Source organism: Belonocnema kinseyi, chromosome 8 (assembly GCF_010883055.1).
Source record: "Belonocnema kinseyi isolate 2016_QV_RU_SX_M_011 chromosome 8, B_treatae_v1, whole genome shotgun sequence".
NCBI classification, from domain to species: Eukaryota; Metazoa; Arthropoda; class Insecta; order Hymenoptera; family Cynipidae; genus Belonocnema; species Belonocnema kinseyi.
In genome coordinates this window covers 41,742,402-41,748,417 of record NC_046664.1, presented here as the reverse complement: position 1 = coordinate 41,748,417, position 6,016 = coordinate 41,742,402, and the positions used below count along the sequence as shown (strand labels likewise).

General features: G+C 26.3%; 1 protein-coding gene across 1 annotated transcript in view; it reads right to left on the bottom strand.

Moving 5' to 3' along the window:
- Positions 1–6,016, bottom strand: part of LOC117178458 (tectonin beta-propeller repeat-containing protein) — a 54,370-nt gene that overhangs the window by 9,596 nt on the left and 38,758 nt on the right. The gene's annotated exons all lie outside the window — the stretch shown is intronic.

Sequence of the window (6,016 nt, the reverse complement as noted above, 5' to 3'; positions counted from 1 at the left end):
TAATCTTCTTGGTGGAAAATTAATTTTTTGGCTGAAGATTCATCATTTAAATTGAAAATTGATCTTTCTGCTTGAAAATTCTTTTTCGCTTTGGCTGACAATTAATTTTTATGACTGAAAATTTAACTATTTTGGTGGATTCTTTTTTTGAACTTTTTTTTACTGAAAATGTAACTATTCTAATTGAATATTTAATAATTTTAGTTGAAAATTCATCTCTATAGTTGAATATCCATTTTTAACTGAAAATTTAATTATTAAATTTGTTGTTAAAAAATGATGTACTTTAGTTGAAATTTCCTGTTTTTTAATATAAATTAATCTTCTTGGTGGAAAATTAATTTTTTGGCTGAAGATTCATCATTTAAATTGAAAATTGATCTTTCTGCTTGAAAATTCTTTTTCGCTTTGGCTGACAATGAATTTTTATGACTGAAAATTTAACTATTCTAGTTGAAACTTTAACTATTTTGGTGAATTCTTTTTTTTTTACTTTTTTTTACTGAAAATGTAATTATTTTAAATAAATATTCCATAATGTTGGTTGAAAATTTATCTCCATGGTTGAATATCAAATTTTTAAACTGAAAATTTAACTATTCAATTTTTGGTTAAAAAATTACCTACTTTTGTTGAAATTGCCTGTTTTTTTTATAGAAATTAATCTTCTTGGTAGAAAATGCAGCTTTTGGTTGAAAATTCAATAATTCTAGACAAAGATTAGTCATTTCGGTTGTAATTTCATCTTTTTTATTTAAAATTGAACTATTCCCGTTGAGTTGTAGAAATTGTAAAATGATTTGATGAAACAAATCAATCCTTTCTTCGACCGTTGATATTTATTGATTTAAAATCGTAGATTTTAAATTATTTATGTCTTACGGTCCGATCGTAAATCGAAAAAATAAATATGTGTCAAAAAAACATGTTCTTCGAAACTCAGATATTTATTTAATCGAAAAAACTCCTTTCGAAACTTCCTGACGTTTCGGTACACATGCGTACCTTTTTCAAAGGTTCTTAAACCTAAATAATTATATTAAAAATTAGTAATTTTAGTACGAACAAATATGATGGATTTCTGATTTCTGTTCGTCCGTCCTAACCTACGCCAATTTTGTTTTCTCGTACAATTTTAAAAAATGTAGTTGTAATCGATTGAAGTCTCGAAAAAATTTTTTGAGACTTCAAAAAAAAATGACTAGATTTTAATTAATTTTCTTAAAACAATTGACTGAAATGTTACTTTTTTTTGACTGAAAATTGATCTGTTTGACTATTTTAAACTTTCATCAACTCAGGTAACAATGTATTTAAATCTACGTAATTATCCATCATATTTTTTCGTACTAAAATTACTAATCTTTAATATAATTATTTAGGTTTAAGAACCTTTGAAAAAGGTACGCATGTGTACCGAAACGTCAGGAAGTTTCGAAAGGAGTTTTTTCGATTAAATAAATATCTGAGTTTCAAAGAACATGTTTTTTTGGCTCATATTTATTTTTTCGATTTACGATTGGACCGTAAGACATAAATAATTTAAAATATACGATTTGAAATCAATAAATCGAGTTGTAGAAAGTTGTAGAAAATAATCTTCTTTGTTGTAAATTAATCTTTTTGGTTGAAAATTTCCTAATTCTAATTAAAGATTCGTCATTTCAGTTTCAAATTAATTTTTTTTTACTTCAACCGTTCCAGTTGAAGATTTGTCATTTTATCTAAAAATGTAACTGTTTCAATTAATAACTGTTCATCTTTTTGGTTGAACATTAACTTTTTTAACTGAAAATTTAACTTTTCTTGGTTGAAGTTCAACTGTTTGGTTGAAAACTTGTATGTTTTAGTTGAACATTCAAATATTTGGTTAAAAATTCGTGTAATTTGTTAAAAATTCTTTTTTTGTTGAAAATTATTCTTTTTGTTTAAAATCTAATCGTAGTGTTCGAAAATTCCTATTTTTATTGCAAATTTAAGTATCCCAATTAAATATTCATCATTTTATCTTAAAATTAATTTTTTTGAAATACAAGTTAAATTCTTTTGTCAAAAATTCATATTTTGGTTTCAAAATTAATCTATTCCATTTGAATATTTATTATTTTAGTTAAAAAATCATCATTTTGATTTAAAATTGTTGTTTTTTTGTGAAAAATTAATTTTTTACACTGAAAATTGAAATATTACATTTTTTGTTTAAAACTGACATTTTTCAGTTCAAAATTCAACTATTTGGTTGAAAATTAAACTATTTGGTTGAGATTTACTTCAAAAGTTAGGAATTTGAAGCGGTTTAAATTTAATTTAATATAGTACTATGAAAAATTATACATGGAAAATCTGAGATATCTGGTAAAAACCCGGAATTGTCGGAGGATTTTTCCAGGGCTTGAATAGACACCCTGATAGTCATCGATTTAAAATGATTTAAAATTAAATGTGAATTTAATCTTCCCAGATGATAATTGAGCCGATAACGATGTACTGGAGACAAATAGGTGGACATTTGAGAAAAGTAGAAACCTGTCGTTCGGGAGTTACTTGGGGTATTGGGCACGATAATACAGCCTGGGTATACACCGGAGGTTGGGGAGGAACTTTTTTGAAAGGTAATTCATAAAATTCAATTTGCGCAAAGAAGTAAGAAGCGAGGGGTTTACCATTTTTAAAATCTGGTGTATAAGCCTTCGTAAAATCTTTGAAATTTCTTTTAAAGCATTGTATTATTGCTACAAGACCTTGAAAAGGCATGTAATTTTGAATCCAGCCTTCTGTAGCAACCCAGAAATCTTTTAAAATCGTTTATAAAATCTTTTGAAATAATTGTAAAATTTTTGAAAGCCTCAAAAACTTTCTGAGAACATTTCAAAACTTTTAAAATTATTTTTCAAATATTTTGAAATCTTTAAAATCTTTTGAAATATTTGTGAAATATTTGAAATGTTTTAAATTCTTTAGAAACCTTTGTGAATTGTTTGAAATCTTTCCAATCTTTTTGAAATTTTCGAGAAACACAGGTTTGCTACAATTTCTAGAAGGCCTGCAAAAGTAACCGAATTTTGAAAAAGTTCTGGAAAACTTATGAAAGTCATGTAATTTTGAATTCAGCCTTCTGTAGCAACTCTGAAATCTTTAAAAAATTTGCGAGATCTTTTGAAATATTTTAAAATCATTTTTTAAACATTTGTGTAATCATTGAAATCTTTTAGAAAAATTTGGAATTTTTTTTAAATCTCTTGAGATCTTCAGAAATCTGGTGAAGACTTTTGAAATCATTGTGAAATCTGAAATATTTCTGAAATCTTTCAAATATTTGAAATCTATATGGCATTTTTTAAATCTTTAAAATCTTTCTCAAAAAGTATCAGAACTTTGGAAAATTTCGGAAAAGTTGGAAAAGTCATGGAATTTTGAAAAAAATTACTAATTTTCTTATCGCACCTATATTAGTCTTAATAATCATTGTATTACTTTACGGCGAATTAATACGAATTGATTTTTTCATCGAAAAAATTAATATGATTATGATTACCGAATTAAATATATTTCAAATAATATATATAATAATATTTCAAAAGCATTTCTCAAATATTTTGGAATCTTTACATTTTTTAAAATTTTTGTGAAATTTTTTCAAACTTTGTGAAATCTTTGTCAATTTTCAGAAAATTTTTAATCTTTGTGAAATCTTTTGAGATCTTCAGAAATCTTGTGCAGACTGTTGAAATAATTGTGAAATCTTTTAAAAATTTATAATCTTTCTGAAATTTTTAAATCTTTTAAATCTTTCTGGAAAAGTAACGGATTTTAGAAAAAGTTTGGAAAACTTTGAAAAGTAATATAATTTTGAAAAAATGACTGGAATTTGTTTATCGCATCTATTTAAAAGTCTTAAAAATGATTTCAATATCTTGAGGCCAATTTTTGAATTGGAGAATTGACACGAATGGCTGATTTTATTAGCAAAAGTAATATGGTTATAATTACGGAATTGAACCAAATTTTATAATTATATTAATGAGAATTGTTCAGAATTCAGTAATTTTTCAAACCTTCGTAAAATCTTCGAAATCATTAAAAAAATTTTGAGATCTTTCAAAATCATTGAAATCCATTTGTAATATTTGAAAATAATTTCTCAAATACTTTGAAATCTTTAAACTTTTTAAAAATATTTGTGAAATCTTTCAAAACCTTTTAAAATATTTGTGAAATTTTTTAATTCTTGGTGAAATTTTTTGAAATCCGTCTAAAATATTGTTAATCTTTCTGAGATCTTGGATTCTCGTGTATGCTCAAAAGTCAAGTGGTCAACTCCTCGGTAAGAATAAATGTTTGTAATTAAAAGTAATGTCTTTCAGGTTTGGGGACGAGTAATACTGGAATAAATCCGATGTTGGACACCCATAATTATTTCGTTTACGAAAACCAAAGGTGGAATCCGGTGACTGGTTATACTCCTCACGGGTTACCTACTGATCGGTACATGTGGAGTGACGCTTCCGGAAGACATAAACGTACTAGGGAGCATACAAAATTATTGTCAATGCACTGGCAATGGGTAAGTGACCCTATATTTGTCTAATTAATCATTTTCTCCTCAGTCTGCATTTTTTTTTATTGAAGAATAAATGAAATTAAATACCTAGTAATTTATATTTTACCAAGGTTTCCGATTGGATAATTGATTTCCACGCTCCTGGTGGAGTTGATCGAGATGGTTGGCAGTATGCGACAGATTTTCCAACCCAGTATCACGGAAAGAAACATTTCACAGATTTAGTGAGGAGAAGAAGATGGTTTAGAAGATGCCAACTTTCGACTAGTGGCCCCTGGCAGGAACTGGGAAATACGAAATTACTCGACGTTTCTTTATACGTGAGTATCGCTTAAATTATTATTATTATTTTTTTTTTGAATACTTCATTTACAAATCTTGGAAATAAATTATTTTGTGTTTCCTTAGACGACAGAGGAATCTGAAAGTGAATCACCCATTCAAGTTTGGGCCATAGCTACAAATGGAGAAGCTTTATTTCGACGAGGCGTTTCCGAATCCCGCCCACTGGTAATTTAATTACGACTAGAACCTAAACACGCATCAGCGCGAATATTATTTTCTCTTTCGCGCAATTTTTTAATGAAAATATAAAATTAGTAACAATAAAAAAATTTTGTATTTTATAGTATCTAGTATCTAAAATAACAGAAAAGGAAAGCAAAGACAATATTTATGATAATTGATCAAAATTGATATTTAAAATAATGAATCTTCAATGGAAAAAATTAATGTTTATGAAAATGGTTTAACTTTCGAGCAAATAATCGAATTTTCAACAAAACAGTTGAATCCGAAAAAAACTGATTAATTTTCTACAAAAAAGACGAATTGTCTACAAAAAAAACATAAATTCTTAGCCAAATAATTGAATTTTCCATTAAAAAAGATCATTTATCAACCAAAAATCGAATATACCTGGAAAACCTGGAATTGTCAGGGAATTTTTGTATGCCTGGAAAAACCTGGAAATATCAGGGATTTTTTTTAATCAGGGACTTTTCTTGAAAGTGTGCTTAATTTTTTTTTATTTCAATCTAAATTTGAAATTACTGCATTTAACCATTTTGTTGAAAATTATTTTTGGTTTGTTTTTAAATTAATTATTTTTTTAACTCAAAATGTAACCATTCTATTTTCTCTTGTAAATTGATCATTTTTAGTTGAAAATTTAAGTTTATGGTTCAAAATTCATGTATTTTGTTGAAAACTCGTTCTTTTTGGCATAAAATTAATATTCTTATTTGTGCAATCATCTTTTTGCTTGAAAATTCAACACTTTTTTTAAAATGTTTTCTCTCTCTTTACTGGAAAAATCTTTGTTGATTGAGAATTCAACTCGTGTTAAAAAGTCGTATTTTGTTGTTGAATTTAACTGTTTTCGATTAAAAGTTAAAATCTTTTTTGGTTGTAATATTAACTACTACATTTTTCATTGAGAATTGATCGTTTTTG